The following is an 18,774-nucleotide window of genomic DNA, read 5'->3' as shown; positions in this document are numbered from 1 at the left end:
ACAAGGGTTTATTAAAATATAAACAGATGGTTTGGTATATTGGTCAAACATACATTCTCTAAACATTTATATGTCGCATCCATAATGCTGGATAATGTAAAACTTGCATGCCTAAATATGAAATGTCTGTATTCTTTTATTCATTTGTAGTGCTAGTTTTGAGTTTTTTGTTTGTTTGTTTTGTCTAATCAAGCCATTTAAGTCTATTACCTCTCACTCTGACTGACTGTCTTCTTATTTATTCTTATCTGAAACAGGGCAAAGTGTAAATACACAAAATTTCCTGGTGAATCATCTGAGATCCACTATTACTGAGTGACACTAATATAAAGATGGCATGTATTAAGGAGGAGAATGAAGACGTGAAGATTGAAGCTTTTAGAGTCAAACATGAAGATACTGAGGAACAAACAGGTTGGTTTTCATTCTCAAAGCTGAACTCACTCATTTGATCCTTATTAAAAAGTTGAGATCTGCAGAAATGAATATTCTGTTTTATTTGACTTGGAATGTGTCCTCATGTTGAGATGGTTTGACCAGACAAATAATAACATGTGTATATGTGTGTGTATGTTGTTATTTATTTAAATTTCGTTATAGTTACATTTTAAACGAGTTAAGTCCGAAATGACTGTAAAGAACTGGAGTCTAGTCAGATCCACATCATGTGCAACAGGTTTTAAAGAGACAGCACTGCTTTTATGCTGCATCTCGGATGTGGGAACAGTTGAGTTGAAATGTCCCACTTTCCACAGGGTTCCTGAGGGGCTTTAAAAAGTCTTACATTTTATTGTATCAAATTTAAGGCCATAAAAAGTTTCAAATTGTACAATAAAATCTTAAGTATGATTTAAAGAGATGTGTTGATTAAATTTCAAAAGGATATGATTTCATTAAATGAGCACTGCATGTTGCAAAGTCAGGTGCCCATTTGTGTACTGCCGTTACCGGGGAAACCATTATATTTCTGCTGTTTTGAAAACTCCACCTGCTGGCAGAGAATGAATGTTCATTTTCAATAAGCATGTTATTTTTGTTCAAACCAGTGCAAAAATCAACCCATTATTTTACACTGCAAACACACAGCTGTACATTTGAACTGTGGATGATAATGCATTGTAAAAATTGAAACAGTAAAATGGATTTATATGTAATTTAATTACTATAATAATTTATTGATAATTGTTTAAATGAGTAGAATAATTAATACTTTTAAATAGGGGGGAACGATTCACTCGTTTTCTTGATGCATCGATTACAAAATCTGACATATGTATTGGTCTTGAAACATATATTTAAATCATGAATCACTGATTTTGGCCAGTAATCAATGTAAAACAGTAAGAATTGAATGGATTGGAATTTTCATAGCGATTCAGTGCTTTAAAACATATGCCCATAAATTGCTACAAGCATGGATTAATGGAGACCTTGAACAGAGTTGTTCATTCGTGTGCCTAGTCGCACAGTCTGAGAAAGTCCTCTATCCACCAACACAGTTGGTTACTAAGGAGGTCCTGCCTCCTCTGTGGATGTATTAGACTTGTATGCATGTTGATGTTGGTCTAAAGTAGGGTGTAGATTTGAAATGTGTATTTGTTTACACAATATTAGCAGTCTTTGGAACATAATTTAAGATATTTTGGATGAAAACCAGGAGACTTGTGACTGTTCCATTGACTGCCAAGTAAATAACACTGTCAAGGCCCAGTAAAGTATGAAAGACATCACCAAAATAGTCATCTGCCCTCAGTGGTTTACCCTGAACTTTATAAAGTGATGCACTACAAGGATACACCTTTATTTATTTATGCTTTGATTTGAATGAAAACAGCGTATCAGCATATGACAGTCATAAGCCTCTAACATATCTTAAATTGTGTTTCGAAGATGAACAAAGCTTTTCCTGGTTTGGAATGACATTGGGGTAAGTGATTAATGATAAAATGTTCATTTTGGTGTGAAGTAATCCTTTAAGACTTAAATTATGCTAATGCTTACTGACAAATAACAACAGTTCTCAAGATACTTAAAAGAATGTTGTGAAATCCAGATAAAAAACAGCTAAAACCAGCCTAAGCTGGTTGGCTGTTTTTTTGCTGTTCATCCAGCCAGGTTAGCAGGCTGGTTTTAGAGGGTTTTTGGCCACTTCCTTATCTGGTCAGGTTGGAAGATCAGCTGGAACGACCAGCTAAAACCAGCCTGACCAGCCTACTCAGGCTGGGAGACCAGCTAAAACCAGCTACTTCCATCTTAAACCAGCTAAGATCAGCCAACCAGCTTAGGCTGGTTTTAGCTGGTTTTAATTTTCAGCAGGGGTGTGTTGTCATGATAAGATGACAAAAGCAGATCATGTATAACTTAACCCTTGTGCGACCTAATTGACATTTTTGTCAATTTTTTTTTCTCTGTTAATTTCAACTGCATATATTTAAATGTTTTGTCCTCATTTCCTTTAATAAATCTATTGTGTGCGCACCTGTAATGTTTGAGAGAGAAAAATTATACTGTACTTTGAATAACACATCCAACCACTGTGAATGCCAGTAGAGCTTTGCTGGAATCGAATGGAAAAAATTTGGTACTGCACACAAACATAATCTTACTAAAAGCAAATTTTTTGAGATATCAACCTCAAATTTGAAACAACTTGTTTAGATCTGTTTTTTGATTTTCTACCAGTTTTCTAGTTCAATTTGTTATATGTATATATATATATATATATATATGAAATATAAAATCTGCCAACAAAATAAACAATAATCAATAATAAAACCAAGGGTCTTTTTTTAAAATAAGACCAAACTTAAGTCTGTACTGAGTTTTTTGACATAGACGTCTTTGTCCTCTATGTGCAGCTTTTTTTAAATTGACGCACAAGGGTTAAACAAATGATAGTGCTTAAATCCTGATTGAAATTGTTCACAAGTACCATAGCATAGAAGAAAATCCTCTATCCTCTGATTATTTAACTTTTCCCAATCGAGATATAGTGTCCCTGAACTCAAATCGTAAATATCAAAAATGTTTGATATTCATGACTCTTGATCAGGCTGTGTCTGATGTGATATTCCCAAAAGCCAATGAGAGTGAGCAGGTGTCACCTACAGGATGTTGCATGCCTTTATAGCTGAAATGTTGTGGCCACAAACACGAAAGTACAGTACTGAAAATGATCACCCATAATCTTTTTTTTTACTTTGTCAGCTGGCTCTCCTGGTTCTGTTTTACAGTTTGATCTCGCAAATCTCCATCTGATCTTGTGTCACTGTGAAATTGTTCCTAAAGTCAAGAAGTGTGTGTTCTCGCTGTCTAGTCAACTCATCTAGTGTGCACATTCCAAGGTTTCTAAAGCTAGAAGTCAGTTGAAACTGTCTTCATGTCTGTGGTCTACTGTGGTTTTATAAAGATTTATTTTTGGTGTCTTTTATGCCTTTATTTAGCCAGGACAGTGTAGTTAGACGGGAAACGAAGTGGAGAGAGAGAAGGGGGTGGGATCAGGAAAGGTCCACAAGTTGGGATTCGAACTCGGGACACCCGCAGCACAACGACGCTGTATGTCGACACGCTAACCATGAGACTATCGGTGCCGACTACCATGGTTTTAAAATTGGTTAAATTGGCTATTACAGTGCCAATAACGTGTATCTTTTTCCACTTTAGACCTGATGGCACTGAAAGAAGAGAGGCAAGAACTGATGAAGATAGAAGAGAAAGATCAATACGAGAGACTTGACTTTGGGACTGTGGAAAAATCCATACCGACTGAAACAGCTTCATCACGAAAAGAAGTTCAAAAGACCGAATCTAACAGTCACTTCGCCTGCGATCAATGTGGAAGGAGGTTCAATCATAAATGTAACCTTAAAATCCACATGAGAGTTCATACTGGAGAAAAGCCTTTCACATGCCAACAGTGTGGGAAGCGTTTTAGTCAGAAACAAGGCCTTGATTCCCACATGAAGCATCACACTGGATTGAAGCCTTTCATATGCCAACAGTGTGGAAAGTGCTTCTCAAGTAATGAAAACCTTAAATGTCACATAACCCATCACACTGGAGAGAAGCCTTTCAAATGCCAACAGTGTGGAAAGAGCTTCTCACGCAAATTAAACCTTAAATGCCACATGAAAAGTCACACTGGAGAGAAACCTTTCACCTGCCAGCAGTGTGGAAAGAGTTTCGATCGAAATCAAACCCTTAAAAGCCACTTAAAAATTCACACTGGAGAGAAGCCGTTCACATGCCAACAGTGTGGAAAGAGTTTCATTCACACAGGAAACCTTAATGCCCACATGAAAACTCACACTGGAGAGAAACCGTTCACATGCCAACAGTGTGGAAAGAGTTTTAGATATAAACAGAGATTTAATTCCCACATGATCTGTCACACTGGAGTGAACCCTTTCACATGTGATCAGTGTGGAAAAGAGTTTCAGAACGAAAGTATCCCTTACTTCCCACATGAAGAGAGAACACCCAGGAGAGAATGGTTTTATATGTCCCCAGTGTGGAGAGAGTTTCAGCTGTAAAGTAAACCTCCAAATTCATTTGACACTTCACACTGGAGAGAAGCCTTTTACCTGCAACCAGTGTGGGAAGGGCTTCACATATAAAGCGCAATTCGATGTCCACATGAGAACTCACACTGGGGAGAAACCTTTTACCTGCGATATGTGTGGGAAAAGCTTCTCACAAAAAGGAAGTGTAAGCATTCACATGAAAACTCACACAGGTGAGAAGCCATTCACATGTGATCAGTGTGGAAAGAGTTTCAGTAAGAAAATAACCCTTAATTCCCACATAAACAGAGAACACCCAGGAGAGAACGGTTTCATATGTTATCAGTATGGATAGAGTTTCAGTTGTAAAGTAAACCTCAAAACTCATGAGACTTCACCCTCCAGAGAAGCCACTGGCATGTTATCAGTGTAGAATTTAGACATAAAGCAAGCCTTTATTGAACTCTTGGAACTCACACTGGAGAGAGTCCTTACACCTGCAAAATGTGTGGGTAGGAGCTTTTCATATAAACTTTTAACGGCCACATATGAAATCACAGAACATGAGAAATCAGCTGCAAACTGTGGGAAGAGCTTCTTCACTAAAAGCAACTCTGGACAATGTTTTACACCTGGAATAACCCTTACCACATGGGGCTTCACTTAAGAGAGAACTGTTTTAATGGTCATCAGTGTGGACAGAGATTCCCAGACAATGGGAATGGGAATGTAGTAGGAACCTTACGTGGCAACTCAATCTAATGTTAACCGAAAAATGTGCGCTATTGAAGTGTGTGTGGATTGTGGAAACACAACAGTAGCGTGCTTACTGCATAACAGATTGTGGCACCGGTGCAGTCACTTGCTCTTAAAATAACCCTGTCATTTTTGGTCATACATATAAAAGTAATACATCTTTTGAATCTGTGAAGACAACCTTTATTTGTCTGCACTCACAATAACAATGAAATGTTGTGCTTTTGTAAAATAATGAAAGCAAACAGGATGCACTTTCTGCCGTCTCTGTGATCTTGAGCGTGAAACTTAGAAACACTTTGTATACTTGTCTTACAGACATGAAAAATATGTAGCGAGTCAGATGTCTACTTTTAAATGAATCAATTCAAATGGAAAACAAATATTCTCAGATTATGTGATCCATATGAAACGTGGTGGATTACTGCTGTGGAGATGATGAGTCAGTGTTGCCAACTTCGTCTCTGGAGCCTAAACAAAGAAAGCACTAGTTTTCAGTGAATTATTAAAACGTTAACACAGTCTCCTTGCCGTTTTTCCCTGACACATTCATAATTATATCTGCCGGTGCACTGTAGCAAGCTTTTTTTGCGTGCACTTGAGCACTTATTAGGGTATTATTGTATCAGCTGGCAATGTGCCATTTCCCGAACAGTCTTATAGGAGGAATAATGAACCAGAAAAACTTGAAATTTACCTCGACGATTTGTTTGTAGAAATGCTCCAAAAACGACAAATCAAGCGGGATAAGAAAGAGGAAAGGAGGAAACGTCAGAGGGAGGGACGAGAGAAACCCAGAGGAGCATCAGAGGATGATTGTTAAGCTAAGGGAATTGATTCGATTGATCAGAAAACAAGGAGACATAAACAAGAGAATAATAAAGTTGGTGAGGGAAATGATTGCTCTGAATGATTTTTATTCTGAATTGAATTCTGTTATGGAGGATCTGGAAACAAACCTCTAAGGGCTTACTGAAAGGTGAAGTGTGTGTGCGAGAGGTGAGAACAGCTCAAACGAAATGTTGTAAAGGAGATGCATCTGCAACATGGTTGCAGATGGACCTTCTAAAAAGATGATTGCTTGTATTTTACTTTTCTTGGCTATGCAAGATGTGTTACATTTAATTTGTAGAAGTATGATGTTGCTGCACAGGACAAAAGATGTTTTGCTTAAGATACTAAAGGCGTTATGAAAGGTGTCTAAAATGAAAATGGCTCTGTCTGGTTGCACTTGAAGATAATGTGTATGTACAGTTTGAACTTGTGATACTCAGGTTGAACTTGTGACTCTTGCAACACCTGAGTGAGTGTAAAACCACACTTATAATATATTTAGGAGTTGTCATGGCAATAGGCCGGGAGCCCCCACACATGAAAAAGAGTAATATGATGTGTATGTAAGTGTATGTACCAAAATGTGTGACTTACATGGACATGCAAGGAGGAGACTTTGTGATGCTTGTGGCAGACAATAAAATGCCAGTGCTTGATCTTCTTCCTTGCCACACCTCGGGTGAAGACTTTCTCGCTGTTATTTTGAATTTATTGTTTATGAGTTATTGTTATATTAAACCGAAACCATTTCAAATGGTGATTCGCTTTAACCTCTCTTAAAACATGACTCAGAGTGATTTATTTATTATAACCTATTATCTGAACCTGAAAGAATTCCTTCCAAGCCCCAAGTGACCGGACCAGGCTGATCCAGTCAGGACAACTTCAGAGAATATTGAACGGTAGACTACACACACAACCCATCAGGTGAGAGCTGTTTCAATAGCAGTGGAGCTGGCTTGCTATAATGGTGAGAACATTGTGGAGGTAGTTTAGTACCGTGATAGAATATTCGCTGGAAACACAACAGTATGTAGGCAAAAAGGCTCATTATTATGATTAATGGTTTATTAATAAACGTGCGACTAATAGAATAATAAATATCTAGTACAAAAACTGTCCATTGTGTGTAAATAAAAGTATTTTTAGTTACATGGATTTGTGAAGAGATTGTAGTTAAACAGTGATTTATTGCATGCTTTAAATCATAAATAGAGAACCTTTAGTATTGAGCAGTGTTTTTTTTTTTTTAGCATTATTACTCAACTATTATTGATGTTGTTATAGACAAGATCTAATAGGCTCCACTAATGCACAGATGTGTTTATAATCAAACAGATACATTTATTGTCCTTTGCTAGGCCTAAAATAATTAGAGCTCCAATATTTTTATATTATTATTTTTTTTATTTATTTATTTTCTTTTGCACCATAGATTAATAGGTTTAGATTTTTAGCAGGAAAGTACATTAAATGGGTATAACTGTATTGCTGTGAGCTCTGTGTATGGCTAGGACAAAAAGACCAATACCCAGCCATGTTCCTGGGCTGCTCAAATGCTCAAAGATGTTGTGAAAAAAAACATACAGCATTAGCAAGCCTTTTCCCATGACTCTGGGTTCAGTCGGGTCTGTTTCTTAAACATAAAAGTCACTGAAACCTTTTTCATCATCCTTGCTAGCAGCTTAACAGTCGTGTCTTCGCCCCACATGATGTGCGTTGGTTTCCCCATGAGCTCTGAAAATTTAAGAGCTTTCAGGTTCTTTTCTCTGTCATTTGCAACCATACCCATGAGAAAGGTTGGTTCCTATACCTGGTTAAAGAGGAGGCAGAGTTCCCAAACCATTCTTTCTCCAGGTACCCTCCACAAGTCTGTGCTCCATGTCATCTGTATCAGCAAAGGCTGGAGGTATGTATTCCTATTTTAGTGCTTTTTATGTGGCATAAATTATGTGCATTATTATTATTATTATTATTATTATTATTATTATTATTACCACCACCACAAATTGCTCTTTATAGATCAGCTCTGTGCCAATGAAGAGACACTAAAAATAATAATAGTAATAATAATAATAATAAAATCTCAGTTTATATCTAAAAAAAAAATAAAAAAACCTAAACACAACATGTGTCAGAATGCTTTTAAAACAATATTCAAATAATAAAAATGTATGCATGGGGGAAGATTATATATATAGATTATATATTTTCACTTGTAAATCACATTTGTCACTAGTTCTTAATACTAGTATAAATGGTTTCTAAACCCAGACATTAAAATTCCGCCTTTTAGACATAATCTCTTTTATTTGAAGTTCCAACACATTGGACAACATGTATTTCAATGCGTATTTCACCAGAAAATCAACTCTGAACTCCTCTAGTACTTACATTTTCTGTGCACTTTTTTTTGATTTTAGACAGCAGCATAATATCAAGACTTTTATTTTGGTCTTGTGGTGTGACATCATAAGATTGCGTCTCTTTTGCATCTGATGTGATTCGGCTGAAGAAAGGTTTGTGTTTTTAAGCATTTAAAATGTTTCCATCATTGCAACCTGTTTAGGCAATTTTATAGTTTTTACAAGCGAGGTAAAATGGCTTAATTAGTGTTGAATTAAATAGTGATACTTTGTCTAACATTACTAAACGTTATTTTATGAGTAAACAGCACCCGCACATTAATAAAAGAAAAGCTGCGTCTCATTTCACTTTATTTAGTGAATCAGTTTATGGTAAAGACGCGTTGGGTCATTGACAAGTAGTGATGAGAGAAACGGAGCTCTATGAGACTCCGACTCAATTGAATCAGTTCCTTCGCGAAATGATTCAGTGATTCGAAGCGCAAATGCAACAAACACAAACGTGCAATGACAACTCTTACTTAATCTTAATTAAATGATATTTATATATATTATGTGTGTGTGTGTGTGTGTATGTATGTGTGTGTGTGTGTGTGTGTATATATATATATATATATATATATATATATATATAAGGTAACAAGTAACAATAATAATCAATAATAATGTAAAACAGTTTGTTTTCTTTTATTCATGTGTCAGTTTTAGGTTTTTTGTTTGTTTGCTTGTTTTGTCTAATCAAGCCATTTAAAGCCATTCACTCTAACCTACTCCTTTATGATTGGGTTGACTACTAAACTAGTGAGCTAATTGAAAAGCATCCAGAGATTTAGTTTGCATTTATTTATTTACTTTTTGCTTTCTTATTTATTCTTATCCTAAACAGGGCAAAGTGTAAACACACAGAAAATTTCCTGGTGAATCAACTGAAATCCATGTGACACGCTGACTATTATAAAGATGGAGTTTATTAAAGAGGAGAGTGAAGAGATTAAGATTGAAGAAACATTCAGAGTCAAACATGAAGATACTGAGGAACAAACAAATGTGTTTATTAAAGAGGAAAGTGAAGACATGAGGACTGAAGAAGCTTTCAGAGTCAAACATGAAGATACTGAAGAACAAACAGGTTGGTTTTCATTCTTAATGCTGAACTCACTCATTTGAACCTTAGTAAAAAGTCCAGCTCTACAGAAATGAATGATATTTTTGAAGAATGTAATTTGAGTGTCCTAATCAAAGTGATTTTATTTAACTTGGAATGGGTCCTCATGTGGAGATCACATGACCAAATATATTCATATTAACATGGTTGGGGAATAACAAAATGGTTACATTTTAAATGTGTGGTAATCAAATTACAGGTAGATCTAAAAAAAAATATTTTGGGTTACCAAAGTAATGATTACCAGGTATGAATGTTAGGCCAGTGTGTCTGTGACACAGTTGTTCTGCGTTCCAATTAAGTAACGGAGACTCCTTTGTCTGTCGTTCTTCAGACATTACAATATGGTGTTGTTAAGCAATATCAATGAGGAAGAAGAGTGTGGTTTACCCGAATATTAGCATGATTGCAAATGTTATGGTGATTTTATGCATTTCAAAAACAAAAAGTTAATATTAAATGATGTAGAACATGACATAAAAGAAGAGTTTTGTCTGATATGTTCTATAGCATTGGCAAAAATGGTTCCATACACTAAATGTCTATTTACATTATGAGCAAATCTGGTCTGTATTGATAATTAAATCTAAAAGAAAAGACATCTTTTTTTATACAGCAGCAGTGTAGGGAGTAAGACACCCTGTGATTAAGTTTTGACGCAATCGACCCGAGTGAAATTCCACCTTTTGCCAAACTCCTGTTCTTCTTCCTTTCCCCATCACATATCTGTCACCATCTGCAAGTATTAGTAGCATCTAATTACTATCACTTGCTGCAAAGAAAATACTACTATTTTTTACATAGTGTAAATAGCATCTATGCAATTAACCACTGCGTGCAAAATAAATCCCCATCTAAAGAGTTGTGCGTCTGCGAGCAAAGTTTGATTCCTGAATAAAGCCATGTTTTAAACAAAACTGCTGAGAGAATGATTTAATTAAATTCAGAAAACCTCTTGCTTTGTTCCTGAATGAATTAAATCCTTCTGATCTAATGATTCCATGACTATAAAAAAAACTATTTATTAACGTTAGTTTGACGTGACTAATAAACACACAACTACGACAATATATGGTTTATCTGCCGTCTTATTATAATTTTCATTATAATACAGTATATAATAATGCAGTGCTATTCGACATTGCTTTTATTACTGCTTAGAATGCTATAAAATATTTTGCGTGCCTTATTCTGTGTAAGAAGCCACATTATCTCACAGGATTTATTTAAATCACTCCACTAAAGTTCTGAAGTGAGTTTTAAAAACGTAAAAACATGTTATTAAATTTGGTATTTACACGTGCTTTCAGATTTAGCAGCATTTACGCAAGCAACTTTGTTATGATATCGCCTGTGTGGTTTTGCGCAGCGTGTCGGTGAACTACAGCTCTGTATGTTGATGCTGCTCTATCTGAAAGCACGCATATGATGGAGATTTACTGCTGATTACAGAACCGGCTTTAATGACAAAATGCACAAGAATATCACATGCGATATATCGTGCAGCCCTAAATAGCGCACTTCCGCTTGGCCAGCTATGGAGAAACTGGTAGCCAGGCAACAGAGTGGTGACATCACACACATGAACTCTACCAGCACGGTTGTCTAAACGGGCTGAGAACGGTTTGTAATCACATCGCACCATACCAGGCTGACGTGGAAATACAACTGGAACCGTACCTGGCAGTTCTTAGAACCGTTCAGCCCAATAGTGGAAAAGCGGCTTTTGTAATTTGATGGAGCTTAAAAAGTCTTACATTTGAGTTTCAAAATCCTGCAGAAACCCTGGTTTCATTCAATCATGTTCACGTGTTGTGTTCCGTGTTTTTATCTCTGTTATGGCAAAAAACATAAAACAACAAAATACTTCTGTTCATTTTAAAAACAGTTCATGAAAAGTCTAATGTGTTCATGTTTATAACGTTTTTTATGGTTTACATAAGTTAACTCCACATTATGCTTGCTAGGAGCAGTGAACAAAAAAACCCTTGTAAAATAATAGTATATTGAAGTTATCTTAGTATATTTGTCTTGTTTCTTTAAAATATAAAAAAAAATTCTTAAATCAAGATGTATTTACTAGCTAAACTAGATACTATAATCTAAACCTAAAATTTTACTAATCTAAAATTGACTAGTTCTTTGTTTAGTTTTTTCCAGTAAGTTGTCACACACTGAATTTTAATTGTTACGTTTCAAATAAATCCTTCTGAAGTTGTGTTTATGTGTAAATGTGGGGGTGGGGCTTGATTTTTTTTTTTTTTAATTCTGCAAAAGGGGGGCCCAGCAAAAAAAGTTTGGGTACCACTGTTTTAAGAGGATTTTACTTTTTTTAAGCAAAATTCACTTAATTTAGATTTTTTTCTTCAGGAAACAACACTAAATGTCTTTTGTCTTTTTGCTTATCTAGCATCTTGATTTAAGAATTTGTGAATATTTTAACTAGAAACAAGATAAAATTAAACAAGATAGAAACAAGATAAAATTAAAGGTTAGATCACCTAAAAGTGGTTCTGTTATTAATTACAGGTTTGGAACAACATGAGGGTAAGATCTTCATTCATCTTTGGAACACAAAGATATTTTTGATGAAATCCGAGAGCTCTCTGACCGTCCATAGACAGTGAAGGTCCTACCATGTTAAAGGCCCAGAGAGGTAATAAGGACATCAATAAAATAGTCCATGTGACATTAGTGGTTCAATTTTATGAAGCTACAAGAATACTTTCTGTGTGCAAAACTAAACAACGTCCTCCTCCACTTCAGCAATTATATACAGTAAGGGAAAAAATTATTTGATCCCCTGCTGATTTTGTACATTTGCCCAGTGACAGAAAAATTATAAATTTGCAATTTGAATAGTAGGTTTATTTGAACAGTAAGAGACAGATAACAACAACAACAAAAAATCCAGACACAAACACATTTAAGAGTTATAAATTGATTTGCATTTTAATGAGTGAAATATGTATTTGACCCCTTTGCAAAACATGACTTGGTACTTGGTGGCAAAACCCTTGTTGGCAATCAATCACGTTTATTTATACAGCACTTTTTAACAAAACAGGTTGTGTCAAAGCAACTTTACAGTATTAAATAGGACAATAGCGTGTCAATATTGCAAAAGTTCCATGTTGCAGCAAAGTCAGATTGCAGACGACTCATCTGGTTCCCATGGTCTTGCGCAGACAGCTGTCTAGGTCGGGGTGGTGAACGTCGGTCCTGGAGAACCACAGCCCTGCATAGTTTTGCTTCAACCCTAATCAAACGCACCTGAACAAGCTAATCAAGGTGTGAAGAGTTACTAGAAAACAACAGGCAGGTGAGTTTTTTTTAGGGTTGGAGCTGAACTGAGTTCGCCACCCCTGGTCTAGGTAATAAATTCCTCACTGATGGTCCGTCTCTGGGGCTACCTAGGTGACATGGTCCCCACTGACATTCACAGATGTAAAGGTCGTCTCTAGGTGCTGATCCACCTTCTGTGCTGGGTACGGACTGGATCCGGGGGACAGCAGTGACCCTCTGATCAGGACACAGACTGGATCTGGTGGCTACAGTGACTTCGGAATAAGAAAGAAACATACTAATATTAGCGTAGATGCCATTCTTCTTACGATGCAACAAGTACATCCAGTGTTATGAGAAGTGTTCCCAGTTCTGGTTAACCTAAATAATGGAGCCTAACAATCCTTTAACAGATTTGGATTATAGAAATTAGTTATGTGTAGGCTAAGTTAAAGAGATGGGTCTTTAATCTAGATTTAAATTGACAGAGTGTGTCTGCCTCCCAAACAATGTTAGGTATTCCAGAGTTTGGCCGCTAAATAAGAAAATGATCTGCAATCACAGAGGTCAGACATTTCATTTTAGTTGGCCACCTGGTTTCCACACATCTCAGGAGGGATATTGTCCCACTCCTCTTTGCAGATCCTCTCCATTCAGGTTTCAAGACGTTTGGCAAAACTCAAACCTTCTGCTCCCTCCACAGATTGGATTGGATGGGATTAAGGTCTGGAGACTTTGTCCTTTGTTGCCGTGGCTGTGTGTTCTGGGTCACTGTAATGCTGGAATACCCCATCCACATCCCATTTTCAATGACCTGGCTGAGGTTCTCACCCAAGATTTGACAGTATATGGCCCCGTCCATCATTTCTTTGTTGAGGTGCAGTTGTCCTGTCCCCTTAGCAGAAAAACACCCCCAAAGCATAATGTTTCCACCTCCATGTTTAACATTGAAGATGGTGTTCTTGGGAAGCATTCCTTCTCCTCCAAACATGATCAGTTGAGTTGATGCCAAAGAGCTTGATTTTTGGTCTCATCTGACAACACTTTCACCCAGTTCTCCTCTGAATCATTCAGATGTTCATTGGCAAACTTCAGATGGGCCTGTACATGTGCTTTTTTAGCAGAGGGACCCTGCAGATGCTGCAGGATTTCAGTCCTTTGCGGGGTGTGTTACCAATCGTTTACTTGGTGACAGAGATGCTCACAAGTCTCTGAGCTAGAGTCCAAGTCAAGTCTCAAGTCTCTGAGCTAGAGTCCAAGTCAAGTCTCAAGTCTTTAAGCTACCGTCCAAGTCAAGTCTCAAGTCTCTGAGCTAGAGTCCAAGTCAAGTCTCAAGTCTCTTTATTATATTAAGTCTCTGGTTATAATAAGTGTTGCATCACGTACAGCAACCCATCCAACACTGCATAGCTATATATAAGGAACTCAAAGCATGTAATATGTTATAATGACTCCTTTATCTATTAGCATACAGTATCAGCTTTGATTTTGGCATATAATCAGTGTAAACAGGCTATTGCAACATGACAAAAACACCAAGAATGCTTTACTTTTAAGTTAATATCTGTATTTTGCCTTGTAGCATGAACACACAGTACAGTACAGAGCAAAAATTAAGAAAGACCAAATATGGTCAAACATCACATTGTGCTCCTAATTTAAAAAAATTAGTAGCACAATCAAAATTTTAGGAGCACATTCTAAACAATAATCCAAAAATCTGATAACAAAATTTGCCTTCCCATTATGAGGTGATATTTGACTCCTTAAAGTGATTTACAAGGGAATTTAACTTTTGTTTTTACCTTTTCATATTTTTAATGAGGCTCAGAGGTGGCAGAAGTGCAATCATATTCCTAAATTCATTGTTGAGATTAATGTTTTAAATCAAATTGTTTTAATACAGAAATGTTAAATGATTTAAATAACTGCCAGCAGGTGGCGGCAAGAGATTGATTTAATTACTGAATCATATCATTCATTTGATTCGTTCGAACTGCTGCTTCATTTAGGAATAAAGAGTGACTGTCTTTAGAAATGGGAAATTTAATCATTTCACTAGATTCGTTTTAAAAACGAGTTCATTCATAAACAAAACACCGCTGTGTTTGAATGGAGATGCGCAGCGGCTCAGTTGTGACTTGTTTCAGACTACTTTTGACGACGAAATAGAGCAAAATCAGGCAATAGTGTTATAGTCAGAATATGTAAGTCACTTAATAATAACATCTTGTTTATTTAACTGCTGTTTTAAATCAGTATCTCATTTACAAACTCCCTTAAAATTAGTAAAAGCTTAGTTCGCGATATCACAAAGCTCTATTATAATCAACGACGCGGTCTATACTGAATCTTTTATCCTCATATCACATATTTTGCATTGAGCACTTCTTCTGTTTGGGCCGTCTTGTTTGAAGTTTTAAAATCCAAAGCTAACGATGAATGGCACAGCAGTCGACATGTTTGTTCGTTGTCCTCTCATGTGTGGCGGCTGCGCCTAAAATAAAAAAATCAAAAATGTGTGGCCGCGTCTGCGCGCAGCAGATACAGGTCGCGTGTTACATGGGCAGGTTATAGGTAACGGAGGGAGGGGAATAACAGTGAGCTCATCAGTTGTTTCCTAAAAATAAACATTGTTCACGAGTCCCGCAGCTCGAGTCCGAGTCGAGTCTGAAGTCTTTCGAGGACGAGTCTCAAGTCGAGTCTGAAGTCACTGTGTGTGCGACTTAAGTCGCACTCGAGTCCGAGTCTCAAACTCGAGTCCCCATCTCTGCTTGGTGACTATGGTCCCAGCTGCATTGACAAGATCCTCTTGTGTAGTTCTGGGCTAATTCCCTACCATTCTCATAATCATTGAAACTTCATGAGGTGAGATCTTGCATGTTGCCCCAGACCAAGGGAGATTATTTTGTGTTTCTTCCATTTGCGAATATTCATACCAGCTTTTGTCACCTTCTCACCAGGCTGCTTGGCGATGGTCTTGTAGCCCATTCCAGCCTTGTGTTGGTCTACAGTCTTGTTCCTGACATCCTTGGACAGCTCTGTGGTCTTGGCCATGGCCATGGTGGAGAGTTTGGAATGTGATTGATTGATTGTTTCTGTGGACAGGTATCTTTTATACAAGTAACTAGCTGAAATTAGGAGCACTCCCTTAATCTCAGCTCGGTACCTGTATAAAAGGCACCTGGGATCCAGAAATCTTGCTAAGTGATAGGGGATCAAATACTTATTTCACTCATTAAAATTTAAGCCCAATTTGCACCTCCAAACAATCGAGGGATGTGACCCGATTCCAGGCACCCTTTATTGTGTGGTGTCATTAAGATTATTAACTACTTCTGATCAAGACAGAGCATCACCGAACTCAAAATGTAAATATCAAATATATTCAATATTTATAACTCATGATCAGGCTGCCTCTGGCGTGATACCCGTGATAGCCAATGAGAGTAAGCAAGTATCACCTACCAGATGTTGCATGTTTCTATAGTGGTAATTTGGCAGCAACAAACATGTCTCAAAAACAGAAAAGTGAGAAAGAACATCATCTATAATCTTGTTTTTCATTGTGCAATGAAACGCATGTCAGGAGAGTAACCATGTCTAGTGACCTGAATCAGGTTTGTCAGATAAGTGAGACATACAAAATGAGCAGAGCAATGGGTCCTTAGAACCAGGAGTGAAAGCCACTGGTTTATAGTAACAGTTTTGGTATTGTATAATGTTTGTTGGTTTTGATGTCTGTTGCTTTAAGTCATTAAAGTTCCATTAACTTGTTTTTGTCTTTTTTCACTTTAGACCTGGTGGCACAGAAAGAAGAGAGGCAAGAACCGACAAAGATAGAAGAGAAAGATCAATATGAGAGACTTGACTTCATGACTGTGGAAAAATCCATATTGACTGAAACAACTTCATCTCAAAAAGAACTTCAAAGACTGAATCTAACGGTCACTTCGCCTGTGATCAGTGTGGAAGGAGGTTCAATCAACAATATAACCTTAAAAACCACATGAGAGTTCATACTGGAGAAAAGCCTTTCATATGCCAACAGTGTGGAAAGAGCTTCTCGCGTAAAGAAAACCTTGAATGCCACATGAACCATCACACTGGAGAGAAACCTTCAAATGCCAACAGTGTGGAAAGAGCTTCTCACGCAAATTAAACCTTAAATACCACATGAAAAGTCACACTGGAGAGAAACCTTACACCTGCCAGCAGTGTGGAAAGAGTTTCATTCACACAGGAAACCTTAATACCCACATGAAAACTCACACTGGAGTGAAACCGTTCACATGCCAACAGTGTGGAAAGAGTTTTAGATATAAACACAGATTTAATTCCCACATGATCTGTCACACTGGAGTGAACCCTTTTACATGTCATCATTGTGGAAAGAGTTTCAGATATAAAGTATCCTTTAATTCCCACGTGAAGAGAGAACACCCAGGAGAGAATGGTTTTATATGTCAACAGTGTGGAGAGAGTTTCAGTTGTAAAGTTAGCCTCAAAACTCATATGAGACTTCACACTGGAAAGAAGCCTTTTACCTGCAATCTGTGTGGAAAGAGCTTCACATATAAAGCACACTTTGATTCCCACATGAAAAGTCAGACTGGAGAGTGTGCTTTCACCTGCAAACTTTGTGGAAAGAGCTTATCGTGTAAAGCAACCTTTGATGCCCACATGAGAAGTCACACAGGAGAGAGGCCTGTCACCTGTAAATTGTGTGGGAAGAGCTTCTCAAAAAAAGGAAATCTGAGCACTCACATGAAAACTCATACAGGAGAGAAGCCATTCACATGTGATCAATGTGGGCAGAGTTTTAGATATAAAGTAACCTTTAATTCCCACATGAAGAGAGAACACCCAGGAGAGAATGGTTTTAAATGTCATCAGTGTGGAGAGAGTTTCACTTGTAAAGGTAAACCTTAAAACTCATGTGAGACTTCACTCTGCAGAGAAGCCATTGCCGTGTGATCAGTGTGGAATGAGATTCAGACGTAAAGCAACCCTCGATTTACACATGAAATTTCACACTGGACAGAGTCTTTACACCTGCAAACTGTGTGGGAAGAGCTTTGCATATAAATCAACCCTTGATACCCACATGAGATGCCACACAGGAGAGAAGCCTTTCACCTGCAAACTGTGTGGGAAGAGTTTCTCACTAAAAGGAACTCTTAAGGATCACATGAAAATTCACACAGGAGAGAAGCCTTTCGTGTGTGCTCAGTGTGGAAAATGTTTTACACGTGAAACAACCCTTACTTACCACATGAGCCGTCACTCAAAAGAGTTTATTTGTCATCAGTGTGGACAGAGATTCCCAGACAAGAGACGCCTTACCTGGCATGAAAAAAATCATTCTCGAGAGACATGTCAAGAAATGAGAGATGTGCCATGACTATGGAAAGAGTTTCAGATTTAAAGAAAACCTTAGGTTTATCTCCAGTGTTGATTTTCATGTGAACCTTTTCACCTACTCTCGCTGTGGAAAGAGTTTAAATCAAAACACAAGCCTTTAGATTCACACGAGGCTTCACACTGGAAAGAAACCTTCCATGTGTCTTCAGCAAGCTTCACATACAGAAGAAACCTGAAACATGATTTGCGAACACATTCTGGAAAAAAAGTGTTCTGCAAGTGAAAATGGAAAGAAAAAGGAAGCAGTTTGAAAAATCATCTACACATTCACTCTGGAATAAGGCAGTTTAATGATAAAACATTTGTGATAAAACATTTCTTTTGCCATCAAACTTACAGATGCACCTGAAAAGTCAAGCAGTTCTGAGGCCATATTTGTGTTCTTTGTGTGGGAAGTGTTTTAAATGGCTTGGCAGATTATAATGGCACCAGAAAATGCATA

General features: G+C 37.2%; 2 pseudogenes; both read left to right on the top strand.

The window, feature by feature from the left end:
- Positions 1-258: 258 nt before the first annotated feature.
- LOC127164197 (gastrula zinc finger protein XlCGF57.1-like) lies at positions 259-6,947 on the top strand (annotated as a pseudogene).
- Positions 6,948-8,564: 1,617 nt separating this feature from the next.
- On the top strand, positions 8,565-18,552 carry LOC127164189 (gastrula zinc finger protein XlCGF57.1-like; annotated as a pseudogene).
- The last annotated feature ends 222 nt before the right edge of the window (positions 18,553-18,774 follow it).

Source organism: Labeo rohita, chromosome 4 (assembly GCF_022985175.1).
Source record: "Labeo rohita strain BAU-BD-2019 chromosome 4, IGBB_LRoh.1.0, whole genome shotgun sequence".
In the NCBI taxonomy this organism is placed as follows: domain Eukaryota; kingdom Metazoa; phylum Chordata; class Actinopteri; order Cypriniformes; family Cyprinidae; genus Labeo; species Labeo rohita.
The sequence above is the reverse complement of the archived record's forward strand: the minus strand, read 5'-3'. Positions and strand labels throughout refer to the sequence as shown.